Raw genomic sequence first — 27,166 nt, 5'->3', positions numbered from 1 at the left:
TAACCCTCCTTCTCACCACCCTCTCCCCCGACCCTCCTTACCACCACCCTCTCCCCCTCTCCCTCAGCACTCTCTCCTACCTCCCTTCCTTACCCCCCACCTCACCTTTCCGTTCCCCCCAACCCCCTACCCCTCGGCACCCCCCCCACTTACCTCCCCTACCCGGCACCCCTACCCCCCTTGGCCGCCTCACTCCACCCGCCCTACCTAGCCTCACATCCCCACCCTGTTACCCCCTTGCCCAACCCGAGCACCCTCTCTACCCCACTACCTGGCCCCCCCACCGCACCCCCACCCTACCCCCTACCGGGTGCCTGTGCCCACCTTCACCCTACCCGGCACCCACCCCACCCTCACCCTCACCCCCTACCCGGTCCCCCTTTCCCTTCCCCCTACCCCCCTTCCCGGCCCGCACCCACCCCCCCCTTCTCCCTACCCGACCCTCCTCCCTTCCCCCTCTCGCACCCTACCCGGCCCTCACCCGCCCCCCCTCACTTCCCCCTACCCCCTACCTGTCCCCCCTGCCCTACCCCCTACCCGGCCCCTACTCGGCCTCCCCTCCCTTCGCCCTCCCCCTCGGCCCTCCACCCGGCCCCCCTCCCTTCCCCCTCCCCCCTCGGCCCCCCCCATCCGCCCCCCTACCCCTACCCTTCCCCCTCCGCCCTCGGCCTCCCCACCCGGCCCCTACCCGCCCGTCCTCCCTCCCTTCCCTCTCCCCCCTACCCAGCCCTTACCTGCCCGCCTACCTGGCCCGCCTTCCTTCCCCCTATCCGCCGCCCCTCACCTCCCCCTACCCGCCCTCCCCTCCCCTCCCCTCCCCCTACCCGCCCTCCCCTCCCCTCCCCTCCCCTCCCTTGCCCCCTACCCCCCCTCGGTCCCCCCTATCCACCCCCCCCTTCCGCCTCCCCACCCAGCCCTTACCCGCTCCCCCCTCCCCTCCCTTGCCCCTTACCCCACCCGGCCCTTACTCGCCCCACCCTCCCCTCCCTTGCCCCCTACCCACCACCCCCCCTCGGTCCCCCCTACCCGCCCCCTCCCTCCCTTTCCCCTCCCCCACCCAACCCTTACCCACCTCCCCCCTCCCTTCCCCTCCACCACCCGGCCCTTACCTGCCCCGCCCTCCCCTCCCTTGCCCCCTCCCCCACCCAGCCACTACCTGCCTCGCCCTCCCCTCTCTTGCGCCCTCCCCCACCCGGCCCCTACTCGCCCCGCCCTCCCTTGCCCCCTCCCCCACCCGGCCCCTACCCGCCCCGCCCTCCCTCTACCCCCTCCCCACCCGCCCTCTGCCCCCACCCTTCGCCCCATCGGATGGCCACCTCAGGTAGGATGGCGAGCCGCCGGGGTGGCGCAGGGTGTGGCGCTACCGCCCACCCCACGCTACCTCGGCGGCCCGCCAGCCCGCCCGGGGTGGTAGTCTAATTTCCAGAACCAGATTGCCACACCGGGCGGGCCGGTGGGCCGCCGGGGTGGCGCGGGGTGTGGCGCCGCGGGCCGCCCACCCTGCGCCACCCCGGCAGCCCGCCAGCCCGCCTGAGGTGGCGCGGGGTGGTCGGTGCGCTAATCAAATTGCCACCCGGGGCGGGCCGCCGGGGTGGCGCGGGGTGGGCGGCCCACTGGCCCACCCAGGGTGGCAGTCCGATTCCTGAAATCAGACTGCCACCCCGGGCGGGCTGGCGGGCTGCCGGGGTGGAGCTGGGTGTGGCGCCGCGTGCATCCCACCTCGTGCCACCTCGGCAGCCCGGTGGCCCGGCGCCACACCCCGCGCCACCTCGCTGGCCTGCTAGGGGTGGCAGTCCGATTCCCAAAATCGGACTGCCACCCCAGGCGGGCTGGTGGGCCGTTGGGGTGGCGCGGGGTGTGGCGCCTCGCGCCGCCCACCCTGCGCCACCCCGGCGGCCCTCCGGCCCGCTCGGGGTGTCAATCCGATTCCACGGCGCCACACCCTGCCACCCTGGTGGCCCGCCGGCTCGCCTGGGGTGGCAGTCTGATTCCGGGAATCAGACTGCCACCCCGGGCAGGCCGCCGAGGTGGCGTGGGGTGTGGCGCCTCGAGCCACCCACCCAGCGCCACCCCGGTGGCCCGCCCGGGTGGCAGTCTGATTCCGGGAATCATACTGCCACCCCGGGCTTGCCGCCAGGGTGGCGCGGGGTGGGTAGCCCAAGGCGCCACACCCCGGCGGCCCGGCGGCCCACCTGGGGTGGCCGTCCGATGGGGCAGAGGGCGGGTGGGGGAGGGGGGGCAGGTGGGGGAGAGGGGAGGGCGGAGGGGGAAGGGTGGTGGGTGGGGGCCGAGTAGGAGGGCCAAGGGGGGAGGGGGCTGGGTAGGGGGCGGGTAGAGGGGTCGGGTGGGGGGAGGTGGGGAAGGGAGGAGGTAGGAGGGCCGAGGGGGGAAGGGGGGGTATGGGGAGGGGGAGGGATGAAGGGGTAGGGGGGTCGGGTAGGGGTAGGGGTAGGGGTAGGGTTGGGTAAGGGGTTAGGGGTGGGGGAGGTATGGGGATCAGGTGGGTAAGGGGGTAGAGGTAGGGGGGGTATGGGGGTAGGGGGTGGTATGGGGGTTAGGTGAGTAAGGGGGTAGGGGTAGGGGGGCGTATGGGGGTCGGGTGGGTAAGGGGGTAGGGGTAGGGGCGTATGGGAGTAGGGGGGGGTATGGGGTTGGGTGAGTTGGGGGTAGGGGTAGGGGGGCGTATGGGGGTCGAGTGGGTAAGGGGGTATGGGGGTAGGGGGCAGTATGGGGGTTGGGTAGGTAAGGGGGTAGGGGTAGGGTTAGGCGGGGGTAGGGGTAGGGGTAGGGGAGTCAGGTGGGTAAGGGGGTATGGGGGTGGGGGGGGGTATGGGGGTTGGGTGAGTAAGGGGGTAGGTGTAGGGGTAGGGGGGGTAGGGGGGGTAAGGGGGCAGGGGTAGCGGGGGGTATGGGGGTCGGGTGGGGTAAGGGCAAATAAGGGGGGTCGGGTGGGGAAGGGGGTAGAGGGCCGGGTAGTGGGCAGTAAGGGGGCCCGTGTAGGGGGAGGGTAAGGGGATGGGGTGAGAGGGTCGAGGGAGGAGGGGGAAGGGAGGTGGGCTGGGATAGGGGTTGAGCGGCAGGAGGTGAGGGGGTCGGGGGTTAGGCGGGTGGAGTGGGATGGGGCTGGGGCGACAAGGTGAGGGTGGGGTGGTCGAGGGGACAGGGTGGGTGAGTTTGGGTAGGGGGCTGGTAGGGTGTGCAGAGGGAGTGGGTGGCTGGCCGATTGCAGGATGGGGGTGACCCGGCCCACCATGCTCACGGCGGAAATATTGGTTAATTTGGTTGACAAAAAATTTTAAGTTTAAAAAAAAAAATCTACTTCGTTAAACTAATTTAATATGAGAATTTTCAAGGAAAAAAATTTAACTGACCTTTCAATTGCGAGAATTCTTCGTTGAATATGTTGTTGATACCAATGTAGCTGCTCCACAAATTCGCTCCAAGTCTTTCAACGAACCTCGGAAAACCTTGATGTAATGTGAGTAATAGTGATAATGGAGTATATAGGTGAAATTACAGAGATGTTTTACCGTACGGTGAATGCGGGATTAATCAGTTTTAATAAATTTTAACATGTTAATTTTTTATGGCGATGAAAAAAATATGATAAAGTGAATATTATGAAATTGTTTTACAGTGAGGTGAATGTGGGATTAATTTGTTTCACAATGTATTATAAAAATTAAAAAAAACATTCAATTGTTTAGTAAATATTATATACTTTGACTATCAAAATAATTTAGGTAGAAGTTGTAGTTTACAATTTTAACTTTAATGATTTATTTCATAAAAAAATTTAGTTTACATTTTTCATTAAATTGTAGAATAAAATAATGAAGATAAATAAATCTCACAAACTTTTAGGAGGGAAATATTTTCGTGAAATTTTTGGAGGGAAATATTTTCGCGAATTTTTTTGGGGGGGAAATTTTTGGAGGGAAAATTTCATTCTCTAAGCTATATAATATCTTTAGGAGACTCTCCATTTGTATCATTCAACATCTTCTATTTGAAAGGGATGGATTGTCCTGATAGTGAAGTTTCGATTTATACAGCATCAACATCTTCATCGTGTAACAACTCTATTCATATGGATGAATATAGCAGGAATTATTCCACTATGAATAGAAAGTCAATTCTTCCACTTAGTCCTGATCCTAAGGACTATGAGAGCAGCACTAATGAAAGAGGGGATGGAGAATTTCAAATAAATAAAGAGTCATAGATTCCACTTAGTCCGAATTCGAAGGACTATGAAAGCAGTAGTGATGATGAGCTTGATGACAAATTTCAAAAGAATGGAGTCTCACAGTGTCCACTTAGTCCTAATTCTAAGGACTATGAAAGAAACAGTGATGAAGACCATGATGGTGAAGTTCAAAAGAATGGAGTGCCACGTGTCCACTTAGTCCTAATTCTAAGGACTATGAGAGCAACAATGTTGAAGAGCATGATAACGAATTTCAAAAGAATGGATTGTCACGGTGTCCACTTAGTCCTAATTCTAAGGACTATGAGAGAAGCAGTGATGAAGAGCGTGATAACGAATTTGAAAAGAATGGAGTGTCAAAGTGTCCACTTAGTCCTAATTCTAAGGACTATGAGAGCAGCAGTGATGAAGTGCATGATGATGAATTTCAAAAGTATGGAGTGTCACGGTGTCCAGTTAGTCCTAATTCTAAGGACTATGAGAGCATCTTTGATGAAGAGCGGGATGATGAATTTCAAAAGTATGGAGTGCCACAGTGTCCAGTTAGTCCTAATTCTAAGGACTATGAGAGTAGCTTTGATGAAGAGCGGGATGATGAATTTCAAAAGTATGGAGTGCCACGGTGTCCAGTTAGTCCTAATTCTAAGGACTATGACAACAACAGTGATGAAGAGCGGGATGATGAATTTCAAAAGAATGGAGTGTCACAGTGTCCACTTAGTCCTAATTCTAAGGACTATGAGAGCAACAGTGATGAAGAGTGTGATGATGAATTTCAAAAGAATGGAGTGTCACAATGTCCTCTTAGTCCTAATTCTAAGGACTATGAGAGCAGTAGTGATGAAGGACAGGATGATACACTTAGTCCTAATTCTAATGAGTATAAAGGTAGCAGTGATGAAGGATAGGATGATGCACTTAGTCCTAATTCAATGGACTGTGAGAGCATCACTGAAAATGCACATGAGGAAGATTATCCAATAAACATCGAGTCAAATTTTCCATTGAGTTTGAATTCTAAGGACTATGACAGTAGCACTGAAGAAGGGCAAGATGAAGAAAATCCTCCAAGTCAGTATTTGAAAAGCACAGTTGATCATAGTGTGGATAACATTCAACAATGTAAACTTTGAAACGGGAACTATAAACTCAAAATAAGAACTCTGGCCAAGAAACCCCGAAAAAACATCAAAAACAGTGCTAAAAACGAAAAGTGTGTATACTGGAACGATGATTTTATTTTTTAGGGATCAATTTTGAACATGTTTTAAAAATGGCAGTGACTACAAAATTTACTACGAAATTTTTGTGCAAAACATAGTTTCAAAACGAAAAGTGATGATACTGGAACAATGATTTTTTTTTTAGGGTCAATTTTCAAACTTTTAAAAAAATCCTAGTAAAACCAAATTTTTATGTGCCAGACAAAGTTGTTTATGAGGAAAAAAACACATTAATGTTTTTGGTAGAATATCATTTTTCTTTTCTAAGTATAAATTCAACATGTTCTCAACCATAACATCAACATCAACGATGCTATGTTTTTTTTTGTTTCAATCCCACCATCTACTTCATGAGTAACATATTTCAATCTCTTGAAGTCAAACACCATCCATTGAATTAATGGTCGGATCAATAATCCAAATCTATTGCACGTGACAAGCTCCTACAATCTCTTATATAGAATCTACTTTGTATATCAATGTTGTGTCATGAGCTTTCAATTTGGCTATTCATTTCACGTTTACTGGTCTCTAAGTGAATTTACCAATTATTAACAATTACCAATTATTAACAAGTAATTTTGAACATGTTTTAAAAATGGCAGTGACTACGAAATTTACTACGAAATTTTTGTGCAAAATATAGTTTCAAAACGAAAAGTGATGATACTGGAACGATGATTTTTTTTTTAGGGTCAATTTTCAAACTTTTAAAAAAATGCTAGTAAAACCAAATTTTTATGTGCCAGACAAAGTTGTTTATGAGGAAAAAAAACACATTAATGTTTTTGGTATAATATCATTTTTCTTTTCTAAGTATAAATTCAACATGTTCTCAACCATAACATCAACATCAACGATGCTATGTTTTTTTTGTTTCAATCCCACCATCTACTTCATGAGTAACATATTTCAATCTCTTCATGTCAAACACCATCCATTGAATTAATGGTCGGATCAATAATCCAAATCTATTGCACGTGACAAGCTCCTACAATCTCTTATGTAGAATCTACTTTATATATCAATATTGCGTCATGAGCTTTCAATTTGGCTATTCATTTCACGTTTACTGGTCTCTAAGTGAATTTACCAATTATTAACAATTACCAATTATTAGACAACATCTATTAATGTAAATGACATATAAAGATATAAGCATTTTCCACATGACACCATAAGTATACCACTTCCGCTGCTCAATGCCTTAGCAACAAAGTTCTTCGTGGATAACTATACACTTTTTTTTTATTGATGCATTATATTTGTTCTACTATTTCGTGTACAGGTAAATGTGAAGTGGTGACTACCTAACTTATAATAGTGATTCTCAGACTCAGAATCACCCCAATCACTATTATCACTAAAATTATGGTATGAGTTTTTCACTTTAATGTATATGGAGTGAAGGTAACAGTATGGAACTGTGTATACATATATCGAACTGTGGAGAGCCTACTTCTGGGATCATTTTTCTTTCTTTGTTTCTATTGTTTGTCACATGGTAAGAAAGTGGTTTCAGATCTCTTTTGTTTGTGGTAAAGTTGTTATGCGCATAAGTTGGTTTTGTGCAGACCATGTACACATCTCTGATCTAGGACTGTGCCATTGTTGAAGGGTCAATGCAACTAACTCTGCAGTAAAATGTGTATTAGGCTCTGCATTGATGTATTAACTCTATCTCAATGTTGAATAATATTGTGCATACAAGATTGTTGGATTTGGATTTGCGTTGATTAATTCTATTTCAATGTTGTGCACACATTATTGTTGGGTTTGACTCTGTGTAGATTAACTCTATCTTAATGTTGAATAATATTGTGCACACAAGATTTTTCACTGGTTTATATGTAGCGTGCCTTTGCAGATATCTTCCCTCAAGGATTGGGACGAAATTCATTTAAATATTATCTTATGTGGTGGGTTTAATCTGCTATATGATAGGGGTATTCTCTTACACATTTCTGTAGCACACTAAATGAGTCGATTCTGATCAATTTCATATGTGTGTTGGTCCTTTAACGATCCGGTTAAAGCATAGATGAGAAAATGATTTGAGCATTGAAGTAATTTTTGTCTAGATATGTCCCAATCCATTAAAGAATAGTGTGCACTATATTATTAATCCCAAAATCAATCTTATATGCTACGTCTTTAGATCACATAAGCTCCAGAAGTGCATTGGCCCTTGTGCATTATGACTATATATATGTCTCAACGTTGAAGATTGTCATGAAGAGTCATTTTGTAGGTGTTTCAACTTGTCTTTAATTGGGTATAAATCAATGCTGGAAAATCCTCTTACGTGGTTAATTAGATGGGCTATTTCTGTGATCACTTGTTATGTATTTCTATAGTGACTGCTCATTGCTTGAAGACCCAGTTTGTGCACTAGTAATATTATAATCTGAAGCATACTATGGTGAGAGATCTGATTGATTTCACAGATATTAGAGGTATTTTTTTTTTAGCTTAAATTGTATGCATGCGTGTAAATATGCAAGGGATGGTATCTATGATGATCTACTAATGAAAGAGGGGTTGTTATTATCATAATACTATTTGGATAAAATTTGTGACGACTTAATTTGCTTCTACAGTGAACTGATTAAGGAAGAGTGTGGACTAGTTCTGGTTACCTCATTATTCTTCATGTCGCTTCAGTTCTATTCATGTTCGTGTGACAAAGTTATTTGAATGACAAGGGTTGTATGTAGGGCATACGGTGCACAGTACAAATGAAAACAGAAGTTAAGCATTGCTTCAAAGTTCTTCCGCTGCTCAATGCCTTAGCAACAAAGTTCTTCGTGGATAACTATACACTTTTTTTTTTATTGATGCATTATATTTGTTCTACCATTTCGTGTACAGGTAAATGTGAAGTGGTGACTACCTGACTTATAATAGTGATTTTCAGATACGGCGGGTGGTGGGGCGATTCTGAGAATTGCCCAACCACCCGGCGATTCTCAAAATCGCCCCAATCACTATTATCACTGAAATTATGGTATGCGTTTTTCACTTTAATGTATATGGAGTGAAGGTAATAGTATGGAACTGTGAGTTCTTCCGCTGCTCAATGCCTTAGCAACAAAGTTCTTCGTGGATAACTATACACTTTTTTTTTATTGATGCATTATATTTGTTCTACCATTTCGTGTACAGGTAAATGTGAAGTGGTGACTACCTAAGTTATAATAGTGATTCTCAGATACGACGGGTGGTGGGGCGATTCTGAGAATCGCCCCACCACCCGACGATTCTCAGAATCGCCCCAATCACTATTGTCACTGAAATTATGGTATGAGTTTTTCACTTTAATGTATATGGAGTGAAGGTAACAGTATGGAACTGTGTATACATATATCGAACTGTGGAGAGCATACATCTGGGATCATTTTTCTTTCTTTGTTTCTATTGTTTGTCACATGGTAAGAAAGTGGTTTCAGATCTCTTTTGTTTGTGGTAAAGTTGTTATGCGCATAAGTTGGTTTTGTGCAGACCATGTACACATCTCTGATCTAGGACTGTGCCATTGTTGAAGGGTTAATGCAACTAACTCTACAGTAAAATGAGTATTAGGCTCTGCATTGATGTATTAACTCTATCTCAATGTTGAATAATATTGTGCATACAAGATTGTTGGATTTGGATTTGTGTTGATTAATTCTATTTCAATGTTGTGCACACATTATTGTTGGGTTTGACTCTGTGTAGATTAACTCTATCTTAATGTTGAATAATATTGTGCACACAAGATTTTTCACTGGTTTATATGTAGTGTGCCTTTGCAAAGATCTTCCCTCAAGGATTGGGACGAAATTCATTTAAATATTATCTTATGTGGTGGGTTTAATCTGCTATATGATAGGGGTATTCTCTTACACATTTCTGTAGCACACTAAATGAGTCGATTCTGATCAATTTCATATGTGTGTTGGTCCTTTAACGATCCGGTCAAAGCATAGATGAGAAAACGATTTGAGCATTGAAGTAATTTTTGTCTAAATATGTTCCAATCCATTAAAGAATAGTGTGCACTATATTATTAATCCCAAAATCAATCTTATATGCTACGTCTTTAGATCACATAAGCTCCGGAAGTGCATTGGCCCTTGTGCATTATGACTATATATATGTCTCAACGTTGAAGATTGTCATGAAGAGTCATTTTGTAGGTGTTTCAACTTGTCTTTAATTGGGTATAAATCAATGCTGGAAAACCATCTTACGTGGTTAATTAGATGGGCTGTTTCTGTGATCACTTGTTATGTATTTCTATAGTGACTGCTCATTGCTTGAAGACCCAGTGTGTGCACTAGTAATATTATAATCTGAAGCATACTATGGTGAGAGATCTGATTGATTTCACAGATATTAGAGGTATTTTTTTTTTAGCTTAAATTGTATGCATGCGTGTAAATATGCAAGGGATGGTATCTATGATGATCTACTAATGAAAGAGGGGTTGTTATTATCATAATACTATTTGGATAAAATTTGTGACGACTTAATTTGCTTCTACGGTGAACTGATTAAGGAAGAGTGTGGACTAGTTCTGGTTACCTCATTATTCTTCCTGTCGCTGCAGTTCTATTCATGTTCGTGTGACAAAATTATTTGAATGACAAGGGTTGTATGTAGGGCATACAGTGCACAGTACAAATGAAAACAGAAGTTAAGCATTGCTTCAAAGTTCTTCCGCTGCTCAATGCCTTAGCAACAAAGTTCTTCGTGGATAACTATGCACCTTTTTTTTAAATATTGATGCATTATATTTGTTCTACCATTTCGTGTACAGGTAAATGTGAAGTGGTGACTACCTGACTTATAATAGTGGTTTTCAGATACGGCGGGTGGTGGGGCAATTCTCAGAATCGCCCCAATCACTATTATCACTGAAATTATGGTATGCGTTTTTCACTTTAATGTATATGGAGTGAAGGTAATAGTATGGAACTGTGAGTTCTTCCGCTGCTCAATGCCTTAGCAACAAAGTTCTTTGTGGATAACTATACACTTTTTTTATTTATTGATGCATTATATTTGTTCTACCATTTAGTGTACAGGTAAATGTGAACTGGTGACTACCTGAGTTATAATAGTGAAAAACTCATACCATAATTTCAGTGATAATAGTGATTGGGGCGATTCTGAGAATCGCCGGGTGGTGGGGCGATTCTGAGAATCGCCCCACCACCCGGCGATTCTCAGAATCGCCCCAATCACTATTATCACTGAAATTATGGTATGAGTTTTTCACTTTAATGTATATGGAGTGAAAGTAACAGTATGGAACTGTGTATACATATATCGAACTATGGAGAGCATACTTCTGGGATCATTTTTCTTTCTTTGTTTCTATTGTTTGTCACATGGTAAGAAAGTGGTTTCAGATCTCTTTTGTTTGTGGTAAAGTTGTTATGCGCATAAGTTGGTTTTGTGCAGACCATGTACACATCTCTGATCTAGGACTGTGCCATTGTTGAAGGGTCAATGCAACTAACTCTGCAGTAAAATGTGTATTAGGCTCTGCATTGATGTATTAACTCTATCTCAATGTTGAATAATATTGTGCATACAAGATTGTTGGATTTGGATTTGCGTTGATTAATTCTATTTCAATGTTGTGCACACATTATTGTTGGGTTTGACTCTGTGTAGATTAACTCTATCTTAATGTTGAATAATATTGTGCACACAAGATTTTTCACTGGTTTATATGTAACGTGCCTTTGCAGAGATCTTCCCTCAAGGATTGGGACGAAATTCATTTAAATATTATCTTATGTGGTGGGTTTAATCTGCTATATGATAGGGGTGTTCTCTTACACATTTCTGTAGCACACTAAATGAGTCGATTCTGATCAATTTCATATGTGTGTTGGTCCTTTAATGATCCGGTCAAAGCATAGATGAGAAAACGATTTGAGCATTGAAGTAATTTTTGTCTAGATATGTCCCAATCCATTAAAGAATAGTGTGCACTATATTATTAATCCCAAAATCAATCTTATATGCTACGTCTTTAGATCACATAAGCTCCAGAAGTGCATTGGCCCTTGTGCATTATGACTATATATATGTCTCAACATTGAAGATTGTCATGAAGAGTCATTTTGTAGGTGTTTCAACTTGTCTTTAATTGGGTATAAATCAATGCTGGAAAATCCTCTTACGTGGTTAATTAGATGGGCTGTTTCTGTGATCACTTGTTATGTATTTCTATAGTGACTGCTCATTTCTTGAAGACCCAGTGTGTGCACTAGTAATATTATAATCTGAAGTATACTATGGTGAGAGATCTGATTGATTTCACAGATATTAGAGGTATTTATTTTTTAGCTTAAATTGTATGCATGCGTGTAAATATGCAAGGGATGGTATCTATGATGATCTACTAATGAAAGAGGGGTTGTTATTATCATATACTATTTGGATAAAATTTGTGACAACTTAATTTGCTTCTACGGTGAACTGATTAAGGAAGAGTGTGGACTAGTTTTGGTTACCTCATTATTCTTCCTGTCGCTGTAGTTCTATTCATGTTCGTGTGACAAAGTTATTTGAATGACAAGGGTTGTATGTAGCGCATACGGTGCACAGTACAAATGAAAACAGAAGTTAAGCATTTCTTTAAAGTTCTTCCGCTGCTCAATGCCTTAGCAACAAAGTTCTTCGTGGATAACTATACACTTTTTTTTTATTGATGCATTATATTTGTTCTACCATTTCGTGTACAGGTAAATGTGAAGTGGTGACTACCTGACTTATAATGGTGATTTTCAGATACGGCGGGTGGTGGGGCGCTTCTCAGAATCGCGGTGGCTGGGCGATTCTGAGAATCGCCCCACCACCCGACGATTGTCAGAATCGCCCCAATCACTATTATCATTGAAATTATGGTATGCATTTTTCACTTTAATGTATATGGAGTGAAGGTAATAATATGGAACTGTGAGTTCTTCCGCTGCTCAATGCCTTAGCAACAAAGTTCTTCGTGGATAACTATACACTCTTTTTTTTATTGATGCATTATATTTGTTCTACAATTTCGTGTATAGGTAAATGTGAAGTGGTGACTACCTGAGTTATAATAGTGATTCTCAGATACGGCGGGTGGTGGGGCAATTCTCAGAATTTCCCAGCCACCGCCCCGGTGGCTGGGCGATTCTGAGAATCGCCCCACCACCCGGCGATTCTCAGAATCGCCCCAATCACTATTATCACTGAAATTATGGTATGAGGTGGCTGGGCGATTCTGAGAATCGCCCCACCACCCGGCGATTCTCAGAATCGCCCCAATCACTATTATCACTTAAATTATGGTATGAGTTTTTCACTTTAATGTATATGGAATGAAGGTAATAGTATGGAACTGTGTATACATATATCGAACTGTGGAAGCATAGATATCTTATCCAAGTAATGATATCGAACCCTCTGCCCTCTCTAAACTTCTAATCTCTGTTATAGCACCGACGAATTGTTCTCTTAAATCCAAACTTTTGTTTCATCATCCAGAGCTTTAATTTGTGACATCCGAACTCCATTTCAAATGTATTTGAACCTGCATCTCACTACTCTTTATCGGCAAAGTGTGATAAATTTATTGCATCCTCATCATGAGCTTGTGATATGAGCTTGTGATATGATCTTGGTATTGTGCGATAAATTTATTGCGTACTCATCATGAGCTTGTGATATGATCTTGGTATTGTGCTTATCCTCTGCGATGAATTCTCTTTGATTGTTAAGTGATCTTGATTTAACATGGTAAATAGAGAGCCATGTTTTTCATGAATGTTTCGGAGGCCATCCAATGCACCAAATACATAATTTATACCTTTGAACTGGTTGACAGCACTAACTCCAGGCCGCCTTTAATAATCATCCGTTATTGACCACCTTTATATTATTGTGAGTAACATGAAGAGCAGGAAAACTTGACAAGCATACCTGACATTAAAGTTAATTTAAAATACTTTATCAATATTTATTTGAATAGGTACCCATTTATTAAACGATACCATACCACTTCGGCTGCTCAATGCCTTAGCAACAAAGTTCTTCGTGGATAACTATACACTTTTTCTTTTATTGATGCATTATATTTGTTCTACCATTTCGTGTACAGGTAAATGTGAAGTAGTGACTACTTGACTTATAATAGTGATTCTCAGATACGGCGGGTGGTGGGGCGATTCTCAGAATCGCCCAGCCACCGAACAAATTTCGTGTACAGGTAAATGTGAAGTGGTGACTACTTGACTTATAATAGTGATTCTCAGATAGGGCGGGTGGTGGGGGCGATTCTCAGAATCGCTAAGCCACTGGGGCCGTGGCTGGGCGATTCCGAGAATCGCCCCACCACCCGGCGATTCTCAGAATCGCCCCAATCACTATTATTACTGAAATTATGGTATGAGTTTTTCACTTTAATGTATATGGAGTGAAGGTAATAGTATGGAACTGTGTATACATATATCGAACTGTGGAAGCATAGATATCCTATCCAAGTAATGATATCGAACCCTCTACTCTCTCTGAACTTCTAATCTCTGTTATAGCACTGACGACTTGTTCTCTTAAATCCAAACTTTTGTTTCATCATCGAGAGCTTAATTTGTGACATCCGAACTCCATTTCAAATGTATTTGAACCTGCATCTCACTACTCTTTATCGGCAATGTGTGATAAATTTATTGCGTCCTCATCATGAGCTTGTGATATGATCTTGGTATTGTGCGATAAATTTATTGCGTCCTCATCATGAGCTTGTGATATGATCTTGGTATTGTGCGATAAATTTATTGCGTCCTCATCATGAGCTTGTGATATGATATTGGTATTGTGCTTATCCTCTGCGATGAATTCTCTTTGATTGTTAAGTGATCTTGAGTTAACATGGTAAATAGAGAGCCATGTTTTTCATGAATGTTTCGGAGGCCATCCAATGCACCAAATACATAATTTGTACCTTTGCACTGGTTGAGAGCACTAACTCCAAGCCGACTTTAATAATCATCGGTTATTGACCACCTTTATATTATTGTGAGTAACATGAAGAAAGCAATATCGATATTATGTATACACAGTTCAGTGTTAGTATCCAAGTAATGAAAGCAATACGGAAAAAAGTCATCAATAAAGAAAGCCTATTCTGTCTAGAATGAGAAATTAAAGGGATGAAAATTCAATATCGTGTGTATTGGTTTGGGCTGGGGAACGCCATGTGATTTAAAGAAATTGGCCAGCGATACGGAGAAAATTCATCGACAGAGAAAGTATATTCCGTGTAGTTTGGGAAATTAAAGGGAAGAAAATTCAATATCATTAATTGAAATTTGGGTGGGAGAACACCTCTACAAACAATCTAAGCTCCTTTATCTACTATAATAGCATCATTATAATAGCACCGAGAAACTGTGAGAGCATCACTGTAATAGCACCGAATTGAAGTCATAGTACTACGAGTTTATGTATGTAACGAGCCTCTCCTTCTTAACTTCAAGTACAATTATGAAGACCGAATCTAGTTACATTTTCCAACAACAACAAGCATTCGATAGGGATAACTTACTCTTCTATCATATACGCATACGAAATTAAATAATAAGGTAGAATCTATCCTATACGCATACGAAATTAAATAATAAGGTAGAATCTATCCTATATGCATACGAAATTAAATAATAAGGTATCTACGTAAGAGTTTTTAATCTAAAAACAATTCATTGGTAATGGGTGTTATTTCTATTTCAAAATGTTCAACTAATGAACTATGAATTGTGACTAAATGAGTGACTCATAAATCCTCTTAAGAAGTATTTCTAAGCAAGTTGGTTCACCTGCAGCCACAATGGTCGAGATAGAGCCCACAAATCCATAAAACCTCCAAAAGCTTTGCACCTTGTTTGTTTGATAAAGCAAATCTACCTTCTTTTTCATCATCCAATATGGATACAAATGCTCTTTCCCTAGATAAAAAAAGCATTCGCCTTGGGCTATTCGCTGATGAATCCACCATATTCAAACTTCCTCCTGTTAGATAAAATAATAATGAGACTTTTTACATGTAAATACACTACAAAATGAATAAAAATGATTTTTAATGAATCTATTAAAATAAGGCAATAATCTCATATTCTCCAATATTTGTCTACATGTTTCTCTAGAACCACAAAAACAAGAATTTGGATCTTATATGCAATGGTAAAAACACTATGATCAATATCATGTAAACTTCATCAAGAGAGCAAAATTAGTGGAGTCGATATTTTTTTAATTCAATAGATCACATCAACTACAAGTCAAGGCAAAGCAGACATCTATAAAGATAAAAACAATTACGGTTTTTATATCTAACATTTGAAACAAAAGAGCACCTTATATTTAAATGCCCAACCTATTACATTAAAGGAAATAATATTATGTTTTTAAAGGATCAAGGCCATGGCCTGAAACTGTTTGCCAGTTAAAAGGGTCAATACGAAGTTGTGATGTTCATAGCACCAAGACTTGACCAGAGGTAGGATGTTTACAGAACCTGAAAATATTTGGGCTCTTGAATTTCAATGGCATTAATTTAATTTGTTCGTTTTTTGGTGATTTCCACTTAGAACAATGCGATAGAACCTAAAGAATTATTTAATCATTATTTTTTGAAAAAAGGAAGTGATTATTATTATTTTTTTACATGAAATTCATAAAAAAAACTATTATTTAACCATTTTTAGTTAAAATTTTCGTATAAAAATTGTGATTTTGACATGTCAATTCTAGCAAAAAATTATCAAAACGTGTAGTTTTTTAGTTATATTTATGTTAAAAATGGTTATTTTTATGTCAATTGTTAAAAAATATTGTTTTTTAGAAACAATTATTTCATGTAGATTGAAAAATTAATTAAAGATGTATAAATATGTAGAATATCGAAAATTCAAAATATCGACCTTCTAATTTAAAAATGCAAAACAATAAAAACCTCACTACAAAAAAATTAAAATAAGAATAAAAAACAAGAAAATATGAAGAAAACGACCACTTCAAAAATTTTAAATTTACAAAATAATTATTTACATTTCATACATTAGAAAATTTAAAGTCAAAAAATAGGTCTTTTAAAAAAAGGGTCTGATGCAGAATACCCACTTTTTAAAATCAGCATGAAAATCACTACCATTCTAAAACGTAATGTACATAAAAAAGTTAAAGTGACAAAAACTATGCTCTAAAAAAAACATGTGTGTTCTGCATCACCCCTTTTCAAAATCAGGTCACTTTTTTGCTATCTCTACGAAACAAGTAACAGTATCAGTTCCCGTTTCAAAGTTTACATTGTTATTCCTCTTAATGATGATGAAAATCCTTATACAAATGATGATCCAATGATGGAGATGTTGCTAAGCAATATTCTATCGAGGAGTAGGAGCAGACCTTTTCATATCAATGCAAGATGTTCTAGTTATACAAGGGGTAGAGTAGAATATCTGACGAGAAGAAGTTCTATCAGTGCACTCATTTCAAGTGAATGTTGCCAAAAAGATTGCTTGAAACATATGGATTTCAAATTTGCATTAGAGAGCAGGGAGAGATATTTGTCAATGAATAAAAGCATGCAAAATTCATATTTAGTTGGGTGCATGCAATCTACATTGTCAGGTTATGATTATCATATTAGGACTTTATTTATTTGTGGAAAAGCTTTCAAAATGTTTCATTCGATTGGGAATTTTCGTCTCTTGAGAATTCAAGAAAATTTGGAAAAGGATCCCACATTTTATTCTGAAGTACGTCATAAAACACAGTTTGGGCCATTATCAAAAACTGCAATGTCATGGATGAAAGATTTCTTTTCAAAGCATGGAGAGTGTATGCCAAATAGAGAGACAATACATATTCCAAATAATTTTTCAAGACGAGAAATCTACAACTTATACAAAGAATATGCAGAAGGTGCTGAGGGACATGGCCAGTTTATTACATATCAATATTTTGTGAAGGTATGGAAGAAAGAATTCAACAATGTCCGTATTCCTAAGAAGATAAGGATGGGGATTTGCAGTACATGTGCTTCTCTTAAATAAAAAAGGGACAAATGTGAAGGGTCAGAAAGAGGTAGGCATTCATAACTTTAACTTTTAAAATTGTATATTCATCAAGTATGAAAACACATTTCTTAACGGCTTTCTTTTATGTTGTGTAGATTCAATTATCAAAGAACTTCAGGAGCATCGCGAACAACAAACAAATGAAAGGAAAAAGTTGTACAAGTATCGAAAGAAGTGTTATGACAATCCGAATAAATATTTGGGTTTGATAATTGATGGTATGGACCAAAAGAAAACACTTTTACCACATTTTGTTCGCACACCCAAAAATTTACAGGGGGGAAATTTTATTCAGTATCACTTGGTCAGTTGTATGGTCTTCAATGGGAAAATGGTGCCAAAGGTGTACTTCACAACTCCAAATATTCATAATCATGCAAATCTGACCATAACCATAATTCATGATGTGCTTTCTCATTGGTCTGGTAATCTACAATTGGACAACACTTGCCGTGAAAACAAAAATCAGGTTGTTTTTGGATATCTAAACATGCTTGTTGAATTGAGAATTTTTCAGAAGGTAAAGGTTGGTTTCCTTCTTGTTGGGCACACTCATGACCATATTGATAACATGTTCAATCATTTTTCAGTCACATTGAAGAGGAAGGAAGTTGGGAGCTTTCCGTCATTAATTGAATGTATTAAGAAATCATACATGCCAGTGCCTACTTTTGATGTGTTGGAAGAAATTGTTGACATGCGAAGGTTTATTATGGGATCATATGGTGAGGGGAAATGCATTGAACAACTTAATGACATTAGCTTCCAACATCAATTTCGTATCAAAAAAATTGATGGGAAAACACTAATATGGGGCAAGAAGTATTCAACTACTGCAGAATGGGCACTGTCATCAGGTTTGCAATTTTTGAAGTTTATTCCAGATCATCTAATATTTGCATCAAAAACATTGTTATTACAATCAGTTGGTGAAGTTCATAATGCACGCAAACAAAATAGAGATATAAATTATTTCGATTGCCTAGAAGAAATTAAAAAATGTATTAGATATACATATGAGTACTTTGACGTTGCTGATTCAGTTTGGTGGGAGTCATTTTTCAATAATCAGAGTGATATCATTTCAACAACAACAAATGAAGATATACCTTTGAAAAATCCATTTATTTGGCCACAAAATGTGTCGAATGCACATGAGGAAATAAACATTATTTAACAGCAACAATCTCAAGGTATTATTAATTCTTCACAGGCAGAGGAAAGAGAGATGTATATTGGTTCTAGAAGATCTCGTGCACAACGTGAAGCCATGGAAGACCTTTACAGGGGTTCAGTACAAGATATTAAGGAGGGTTGCATGATCGTAGTGCTAGTAGATGGAGATCCCAATGGCTATCCATTCTGGGTTACTAAAGTTATAAAGGGCTTTACAGAAAATGAGGATGTTACAAGTGTTGAAGTACATTGGTATGCCACAAATACACACCCATTCAATGGTGTGTATAAGCTAGAGATGGTAGCTGACAAAAAAAATGGCGGAAAGAGAAAAATAAAGGGCACGAATATAAATCATCGCTGCACAGACATATTGAAATTGGAGGATGTTGACATACTTGTTTATGACTTCAATTTAACAAAGAGAGGAACTCTTTGCTTCAAGACGATAGAGATTCTGAAAAGGTTGTTACCAGAAGGAACAATGTTGAGATGGGAGTCTGCTGAAACCAGTGGTAGATCTAGAAGAATTTTGAAACCTGAAATGATGGGCATGCATGTGGACTCAAATGGGGAACTAGTTGATGAAAGAGAAGAATATGGAACATCTTCGTCAGCATCCAGTCACTCATCTGAAGATGTGAATTTTGATGGTGTGCAAGAAAATATGAGTGATTTTGAATAATTGTTTAAGACAGTTTATCTAACTGATGTATGCATCGTATCTTGAAATAAAATTTTTGATTTCCATATGGTGTTAAATGAGAAGTTATGAGTCATTTTTATGTTGTTCTAGCATTTTTTTTAAATTTTGAAGATTGACCCTAAAAAAAAATTCATCGTTCCAGTATAATCACTTTTTCGTTTTCAAGCTGTATTTTGCACAAAAATTTTGTTTTCACTGCCATTTTTAAAACATGTTCAAAATTGTCCCTAAAAAAAAAACCATCGTTCCAATATACACACTTTTCATTTTTAGCATTGTTTTTGATGTTTTTTTGGCGTTTTCTGGCCAGAGTTCCCGTTTTGAGTTTATAGTTCCCGTTTCAAAGTTTACATTGTTAGAAGTATTGGAATTGGTTAAGCTATTATTTTATCTTTGATAGTTATATAATTGGATTTCCATGCTATGCACAGAATCATCTTTTTCCATAACGTGAAAGTTATGCTGTCTGTGTGTATACCATACCACCTTCTATATATATATATATATATATATATATATATATATATATATATATATATATACATACTTAATTTAAGACGCAACTTAGCAGTACTGGTTGTGAAACTTACCATCTCTAACTCATAAGTTTCGTTTGTATTTTGTTGATATTATGAGAGGATTAAATTGTGGCATCTTTGATAAACACATAGTACTAAATATGAAATCACTTGATTGGTATCATATCTTTTTTTCTATGTACGAATTTAATTGCTACATAGAAGTTAAGGGATGTTACTCGCATTTTTGATAAAGTAAGAGTATTCTACCCTCACCTATTCACAGACTCATGCTATTTCAAGTGGATTTTCTTGCGCTCAAACACTAATCGCCAGGTTGCATTCGAGAAGCGACATGCAGGTTTTTGCTTTATTTTACCTCTTAAATGCTTCTCTGACTCACCTCATCTCACTTTGTCCATGCACTTGTGAGGTTAAAATTTGTTGCTTACCTATTAAACGCATTGTATGATACCATTAGAAAGGCCAATTACTTGTTATGATCGATCCAAGCATACGGCTAAATTCCAGGAAGATTGGAGAAAGAAAGACAAAAATAACTTCAAGGGGAAAGGACCAAAAGCCTTGGGATACAAGCAATGGGGAAAAATGTTAATCTTGATACACTTTCTAAAGGTTATTTCCGGAAAAATTTCACTACTGCCAAGAGAGACCAACATGTCAAATCAGCAAGAGAACAAACATAGGAACTAAAATAAAGGTCATTATAGTGTGGGGGATGTGCAGAGAACCACATGTTGAAGGACCATCCTCTCCAATAGCAATATAGCAAGTAGTTGCACAATGTACTAGAAGCAACAATGGTGAACAATGTGGCTCAGAGCATACCTCGGTTTATGTGGCATTGACAACTAGAGATCAAATAATCGAGCCTTGATGATCAAAATGGAAGGTGTGGTTTCCAACCAATCTATTTCAATTTTAATTGAACCAGGTTCAAATTTCAGTTTTGTTAGCCCCACAATGGCAAAGAGAGGTGCTTTGCAAAAGAAAGTTCATGGAAATCGTGGTTGGTCCAACTAGCTATAGGACTCAAGAAGAGGGTGATGGATTGGGTGGAATCATGCCACATGGAGCTAGGCAGCATGTCCACAATAGATACACTCAATGTATTGATGTTGGGATCATATGGTGTTTTGATTGGTATGGAGTGGCTATAAGCCCATGAAAACAAGGTGGACTACTATAATAATTTGCTAGTGCCTCGATGATGAAGTCGACGAAAAGATATTGCAAGGGGTGAGAAAATCAATCTCAATCAGACATATTTTAGCATTGAAAGTGAATAAATGTGGTAAGAAGGGGTTTTCCCTGCATATGATCCATGTGACTAGTGCAATAGAGAACAACGAGCTCAGAACAAAATACCACCCCATTCTAAAGCAATAAAAAAATTTATTTCTAGAAGTGTCAAGATTGTCACCTAGGAGGGAAATTCACTTATCCATTAAGTTGATTATTGGTTTTGTCCCAGTTTCTAAGGCCCCATATCACACAACTATTTGAAAGTTGGTATAATTGAAGATACAACTAAAAGAAATATTCGATAATGGATAATTAAAAGCATACACCACAAGGAGAATTTTACCTGCACTTACTATGTACTTACTGCCTAGAACAACTGGCTCACGTATCAGTCGTGACTTTGTGGTACTGATGGGTCTGGATTTTCCTTCATTTATCTAGGGACATACTCCTGCAATTTAAATGAGATCCTCTTCTCTTTTTATAATTTTTTCGAAATAAACTGTTAATTGTGCCTTAGTGAATAGAGAATATATGGTTATGCTTATGAAGGTACTATATGAGTATTTGTAGTTTTACTACAGTAATTTATGATTTCCTATACCTATTATGCTCACGGCTATCATATTAGTGAATGGTTCCATTGTACCCTTTGCAGCTTTCTCTTTTTATATATTTTCCAAACTGTTTAATCTAGTCTTTCCATATCTCTAGATTCTTTCTACAATTTTGTACATTTAATTTGTTATCATATGAACTCATTATTGTTTCACATGCAATCACTCTTGTTATCATGTGCAATCTAGGTGGTTATATAATTTAGTTTCCCCTATTTTGATAAATTAATAGAGAAGTATTGGAATTGGTTAAGCTATTATTTTATCTTTGATAGTTATATAATTAGACTTCCATGCTATGCACAGAATCATCTTTTTCCATAACATGAAAGTTATGCTTTATGTGTGTCTAACATACCACCTTCTATATATTTATACATACTTAATTTAAAACACAACTTAGCAGTACCGGTTGTGAAACTTACCATCTCTAACTCATAAGTTTTGTTACTTTGTTGATATTATGAGAGGTTTAAATTGTGGCAACTTTGATAAACACATAGTACTAAATATGAAATCACTTGATTGGTAATTAATTCAGATATTTTTTTCCATGTAAGAATTTAATTGCTACATAGAAGTTAAGGTATGTTACTTGCATTTTTGATAGAGTAAGAGTATTCTACCCTCACCTATTCACAGACTCATGCTATTTCAACTGGATTTTCTTGCACTCAAACACTAATCTCCAGGTTGCATTCGAGAAGCGACATGCAGGTTTTGCTTTATTTTACCTGTTAAACACTTCTCTGACTCACCTCATATCACTTTGTCCATGCACTTGTGAGGTTAAAATTTGTTGCTTACCTGTTAAATGCATTGTATGACACCATTAGAAAGGCCAATTACTTGTTATGATCAATCCAAGCATACGGCTAAATTCCAAGAAGATTGGAGAAAGAAAGACAAAAATAACTTCAAGGGGAAAGGACCAAAAGCCTTGGGATACAAGCAATGGGGAAAATTGTTAATCTTGATACACTTTCTAAAGGTGAGTTCTGGAAAAATTTCACTACTGCCAATAGAGACCAACGTGTCAAATCAGCAAGAGAAAAGACATGGGAACTCAAATAAAGGTCATTATAGTGTGGGGGATGTGCAAAGAACCACATGTTGAAGGACCATCCTCTCTAATAGCAGTCTAACAAGTAGTTGCACAATGTACAAGAAGCATCAATGGTGAACAATGTGGCTCAGAGCATACCTCGGTTTATCTGGCATTGACAACTAGAGATCAAATAATCAAGCCTTGATGATCAAAATGGAAGGTGTGGTTTCCAACTTAGTCTATTTCAATTTTAGTTGAAGTAGGTCCAAATTTCAGTTTTGTTAGCCCCACAATGGAAAAGAGATGTGCTTTGCAAAAGAAAGTGCATGGAAAATCATGGTTGGTCTAACTAGCTACAGGACTCAAGAAGAGGATGACGGATTGGGTGGAATCATGCCACATGTAGCTAGGCAACATGTCCACAATAGATACCCTTAATGTATTGATGTTGGGATCATATGATGTTTTTATTGGTATGGAGTGGCTATAAGCCCATGAAAACAAGGTGGACTACTATAATAATTTGTTAGTGCCTCGATGATGAAGTCGACGAAAAGATATTGCAAGGTGTGAGAAAATCAATCTCGACCAGACATATTTTAGCGTTGAAAGTGAATAAATGTGGTAAGAAGGGGTTTTCCCTGCATATGATCCATGTGGCTAGTGCAATAGAGAACAATGAGCTCAGAACGGAATGCCACCCCATTCTAAAGCAATAAAGCAATTTCTTTCTAGAAGAAGTGTCAAGATTGTCACCTAGGAGGGAAATTCACTTATCCATTAAGTTGATTATTGGTTTTGTCCTATTTTCTAAGGCCCCATATCACATAACTATTCCAAAGTTGGTATAATTGAAGATACAACTAAAAGAAATGTTCGATAATTGATAATTAAAAACATACACCACAAGGTGAATTTTACCTCCGCTTACTATGTACTTACTGCCTAGAACAATTGGCTCACGTATCGGCCGTGACTTTGTGGTACTGATGGATTTGGATTTTCCTTCATTTATCTGGGGACATACTCCTGCAATTTAAATGAGATTCTCTTCTCTTTTTATAATTTTTTGGAAATAAACTGTTAATTGTGCCTTAGTGAATAGACAATATATGGTTATGCTTATGAAGGTACTATTTGAGTATTTGTAGTTAAACTACAGTAATTTATAATTTCCTATACCTATTATTCTCACGTCTATCATATTAGTGAATGGTTCCACTGTACCCTTTGCAATGTTAGCTTTCTCTTATTATATCTTTTCCAAACCGTTTAATCTAGTCTTTCCATACCTCTAGGTTCTTTCTACAATTTTGTACACTTCTTATGTTATCATATGAACTCATTATTGTTTCACATGCAATCTCTCTTGTTATCATGTGCAATCTAGATGGTTATATAATTTAGTTTCCCCTATTTTGATAAATTAATAGAGAATTATTGGAATTGGTTAAGCTATTATTTTATCTTTGATAGTTATATAATTGGACTTCCATGCTATGCACATAATCATCTTTTTCCGCAATGTGAAATTTATGATTTCCGTGTGTATACCATACCACCTTCTATATATCTATACATACTTAATTTAAAACGCAACTTAGCGGTACCGGTTGTGAAACTTACCATCTCTAACTCGTAAATTTCGTTTGTATTTTGTTGATATTATGAGAGGATTAAATTGTGGCATCTTTGATAAACACATAGTACTAAATATGAAATCAATTGATTGGTAATTAATTCAAATCTTTTTTTTCTATGTAAGAATTTAATTGCTACATAGAAGTTAAGGTATGTTACTTGCATTTCTGATAGAGTAAGAATATTCTACCCTCACCTATTCATAGGCTCATGCTATTTCAATTGGATTTTCTTCTGCTCAAACACTAATCGCCAGGTTGCATTCGAGAAACGACATGCAGGTTTTTGCTTTATTTTACCTGTTAAACACTTCACTGACTCACCTCATCTCACTTTGTCCATGCATTTGTGAGGTTAAAATTTGTTGCTTACCTATTAATCGCATTGTATGACACCATTAGAAAGGCCAATTACTTGTTATGATCGATCCAAGCATACAGCTAAATTCCAGGAAGATTGGAGAAAGTAAGACAAAAATAACTTCAAGGGGAAAGTACCAAAAGCCTTGGGATACAAGCAATGGGGAAAAATGTTAACCTTGATACACTTTCTAAAGGTGAGTTCTGGAAAAATTTCACTACTGCCAATAGAGACCAACGTGTAAATCAGCGAGAGAACAAACATAAGAACTCAGATAAAGGTCATTATAGTGTGGGGGATGTGCAGAGAACCACATGTTGAAGGACCATCCTCTCCAATAGCAGTATAGCAAGTAGTTGCACCATGTACAAGAAGCAACAATGTTGAACAATGTGGCTCAGAGCATAACTCGGTTTATGTGGCATTGACAACTAGAGATCAAATAATCGAGCCTTGATGATCAAAATGGAAGGTGTCGTTTCCAACCAGTCTATTTCAATTTTACTTGAACCAGGTTCAAATTTCAGTTTTGTTACCCCCACAATGGAAAAGAGATGTGCTTTGCAAAAGAAAGTGCATGGAAAATCGTGGTTGGTCCAACTAGCCACAAAACTCAAGAAGAGGGTGACGGATTGGGTGGAATCATGCCACATGGAGCTAGGTAGCATGTCCACAATAGATATCCTCAATGTACTGATGTTGGGATCATATGGTGTTTTGATTGGTATGGAGTGGCTATAAGCCCATGAAAATAAGGTGGACTACTATAATAATTTTCTAGTGCCTCGATGATGAAGTTGACGAAAAGATATTCAAGGGGTGAGAAAATCAATCTCGATCAGACATATTTTAGTGTTGAAAGTGAATAAATGTGGTAAGAAGGGGTTTTCCCTGCATATGATTCATGTGACTAGTGCAATAGAGAACATCGAGCTCAGAATGGAATACCACCCCATTCTAAAGCAATAAAACAATTTATTTCTAGAAGTGGTGTCAAGATTGTCACCTAGGAGGGAAATTCACTTATCCATTAAGCTAAATATTGGTTTTGTCCCAGTTTCTAAGGCCCCATATCACATAACTAATCCAAAGTTGGTATAGTTAAAGATACAACTAAAAGAAATGTTCGATAATGGATAATTAAAAACATAAACCACAAGGTGAATTTTACCTCCGCTTACTATGTACTTACTGCCTAGAACAAGTGGCTCATGTATCAGTCGTGACTTTGTGGTACTGATGGGTTTGGATTTTCCTTCATTTATCTAGGGACATACTCCTGCAATTTAAATGAGATCCTCTTCTCTTTTTATAATTTTTGGAAGTAAATTGTTAATTGTGCCTTAGTGAATAGAGAATATATGGTTATGCATATGAAGGTACTATTTGAGTATTTGTAGTTTTACTACAGTAATTTATAATTTCCTCTACCTATTATGCTCATGGCTATCATATTAGTGAATGGTTCCATTGTACCCTTTGCAATGTTAGCTTTCTCTTATTATATCTTTTCCAAACTGTTTAATCTAGTCTTTCCATATCTCTAGGTTCTTTCTACAATTTTGTACATTTCTTCTGTTATCATATGAACTCATTGTTGTTTCACATGCAATCTCTCTTGTTATCATGTGCAATCTAGGTAGTTATATAATTTAGTTTCCCCTATTTTGATAAATTAATAGAGAAGTATTGGAATTGGTTAAGCTATTATTTTATCTTTGATAGTTATATAATTGGACTTCCATGCTATGCACAGGATCATATTTTTCCATAACGTGAAAGTTATGCTTTCTGTGTGTATAACATACCACCTTCTATATATCTATACATACTTAATTTAAAATACAGCTTAGTAGTACCTGTTGTGAAACTTACCATCTCTAACTCATAAGTTTCGTTTGTATTTTGTTGATATTATGAAAGGATTAAATTGTGGAAACTTTGATAAACACAAAGTACTAAATATGAAATCACTTGATTGGTAATTAATTCAGATCTTTTTTTTCTATGTAAGAATTTAATTGTTACATAGAAGTTAAGGTATGTTACTTGCATTTATGATAGAGTAAGAGTATTCTACCCTCACCTATTCACAGACGCATCTTATTTCAACTAGATTTTCTTGCGCTTAAACACTAATCGCCAGGTTGCATTCGAGAAGCGACATGCAAGTTTTCACTTTATTTTACTTGTTAAACGCTTCTCTGACTCACCTCATCTCACTTTGTCCATGAACTTGTGAGCACCCCCCCACTCAATGATTTGGCATAAATACAGTTTCATTGTCG

Source organism: Pinus tabuliformis, chromosome 2_2 (assembly GCF_031772625.1).
Source record: "Pinus tabuliformis cultivar Carrire ecotype Pingquan chromosome 2_2, CPIR1, whole genome shotgun sequence".
Taxonomy (NCBI): Eukaryota; Viridiplantae; Streptophyta; class Pinopsida; order Pinales; family Pinaceae; genus Pinus; species Pinus tabuliformis.
The sequence above is the reverse complement of the archived record's forward strand: the minus strand, read 5'-3'. Positions refer to the sequence as shown.